This window comes from Bactrocera oleae, chromosome 4 (assembly GCF_042242935.1).
Source record: "Bactrocera oleae isolate idBacOlea1 chromosome 4, idBacOlea1, whole genome shotgun sequence".
Lineage (NCBI taxonomy): Eukaryota > Metazoa > Arthropoda > Insecta > Diptera > Tephritidae > Bactrocera > Bactrocera oleae.
The window spans coordinates 1,211,877-1,214,716 of record NC_091538.1 but is presented as its reverse complement, the minus strand read 5'-3'; positions in this window follow the sequence as shown (position 1 = coordinate 1,214,716).

Genomic DNA, 2,840 nt, shown 5'->3' with positions numbered 1-2,840 from the left:
CAAGTTTATTTTACTTCGAAGCGATTTTCTGATATTTTTACAAGTTTTCGCTTTGCCGTCCACTTCTATTTTTGCTTTTTTTAAATGTTAGTGTTGTTGTTGTTCTCCACTAACACGTGTCGCTGTCATACACTGATTTAAGTGATATTTATGCTGTTGTGACGGTGAAGTGATAAAGCGTTTATAAAATCACTCCGGTATTAAATGATATGTTGATAGTGGTCGCTGTCGCTGTTAGTCGGTATGTCTGTGTGTGTGTGAGTATGCTGTTAGCTCGAAATTTACTCAAATCAGTGACAAGTGATTCTATTACGCTGATTATTTCCTGAAACTGTTTACAAATAGATGACAAACTGCAACTTTAAACAGGCATATATACATAAACATGCCAGGATTTGGATTGGCATATTGGACGGTAGTAAAAAATATTTTAAAAAAAATTATATTTTGTATTATTTTCATTTCAAGTGCTAACGTTTTATCTTTACATATTTCTCTTTCAGCTATTTCTGCTGTAATATCTAATGAAGCACCAACGCCGATTTCACCTTGACCACGAAGTCATAAATTTCAAATGTTAACCAGTGATGCAACACTTGGGGCGCGAAACGTTGCCACTAACACAAACTACAAACTGCATTTGCCACATACTGTGACATGTGTCATTCAGCACTTCCGCCGAACAAGCACGAACTTGTGGAAATGGAAGAAAAAATTGTAAATTAAACATTTGAAATGGTTACAGCAGGTATGCGTTAAAAAATATGTGTGGCAACCCTGCTAATGCACAACGGCAGGCAACAAAGTAGCTAATTAAATGTTTGCTTGCACAAATTACATTCATACATGCAAAAAACGCAGAGTATATGTCAAAATATATCATATTAGCCAACAGCAAGCCGTACTCAGCGCCTGAAAGTATGTATATTAGCTACCACACGTTAAATTCTGATAAATATACTGTACACATAAGACAGTCAGCTTCTATATTGCGCTAAAGAAATTAGAGAAAAATTATAAAAAAAAAACGGAGCGAAATTTTAACTAACGTTCGCCAACTTCTAAATGAGCAAAAAACTCGCGCAACCGGAGAAATGCTCGGGCATTAAAAATAAATGAAAGCGCGCTGAGAAATATGAGGAATGTATGCAGATGAGCGGCAAAAACATGCGATAAAAATAAACTATGAGCAGTGTTGCCAGCGCGGTGTGAACCACAAACACATGCTTGCAGTTGTAAAGCACACATATATACTTGTGCATAATCACGTCTGTACGGGTGTGTGTGTGCGATCGTATTCGACTGCAGTTGCATATTTTTAATTTGCGCATATTTCTCAACTTTATCCGGAAATGTGTTACTGCCTGCTGCCCTTGCTGGCCACTGCTCTAATATTTTTTCTATTCGCCTTCATTTTTTCGCTTTTTCTTGACCACACATGTAATTTTTCACGTTTTTACCAGCCACTGTCCGGCTGCTGGGTGCTAAAAAGTGTGGCTGAAGCAAAGCGGCAACACTGCTAACTCGAGTTGCACATTGATTACAACTGCTGTGTTGGCGCCTCGCATTGTCCAACGTTCAGCGCTTTGCAGCAGGGCGAAGCAGAGTCAAGCTTAAGCGCAGGCAGACTCTTTAAGGTCTGTCTTATTTATTTTTCAAATTTATTATTAAATAAGAGAATTTGCAGCACTCAAAATTATTATTTTTAAAAATACGTTCTTATTAGTAAACTATTTTAATTCAAAGTTCTAATAAAATTATTTTAAGCGCACTAACTTGATTAATTAGAGAAGCAGTAAAGGAAAGTACCTTCGGCTCATGCTTTTCTTCGCCTTTCGTAGCGTGTTCATTAACTTTTAAAACAGTAAAATAACCCGTTACATACATACATATACGAATATACGAATTCATACAACCATGCAGTCACTTCTGTACCTCTGAGCAGCCCCCAGTTCCCTCCAAACTTCTAGTTACCGTCTCCATATATTTATATACCCAACGCTTGTGGCATATTATTGTTTATTTTTATAGAAAATACATCCTCTTAGAGAATAATTGCTGCCGGAAAAAATATATTGCATGCTATGTCGCATATTTGCGCAAAAAATCTCAAATTGCAAGTAACCGAGACGCGGACGTGTAGTCCTTCTACACACACATACACAAACATGTGGCAATATACTTTGTGTTAGTTATTACACATCTACTTTTTTATTTGCACGTTCGTTGTTTGGCGAAAGGTTACGAAATGTTACAAAATGTTGAAAAATTAATTTTAATTTGACAGTGAATTTTTTCAGCAAACTTTTTCACACACACACATATATACTCTCTTCAAATGCGCATATGTTCGTATTTAGTATTTATGTTGTTTGCGTTTTACATTTTTTGTGAACTTTTTGTTTTTGTTACAACATTGTAACTCTAGAACGGTGTAGTTTCAGCAAAGCAAAGCGCACATGTGCGACGCATATCTCAGCGCTCGGTAAATTTATTTAATAGCCTCGCAGAGTCCTAAGTTAATGTATTAACGAACGCGACTTGTTAAGCGAAAAACTAAAAGCTTTCTTACAAATAAGTTAAAGAGTGAAGCGCTTAGAAACTTTGTCTCATATAAATGCTACATACTTTTAAGCGCGCAATACTATTTTTCGCCGTTTTTAAAATCTAACGAAGTAGTTCAAAATTTCTCAATAAGTTATAGCATAGACTTCGTTAACGACTGCTTCGATACATATTTTCCTTTACAGATATCTAAGCTCAATTGCAACCAGTTCTAAATTTTAAGTAATTTATTAAAGTTGTAGTGTAGAAATGCAATTATTTTTATAAACATAAGT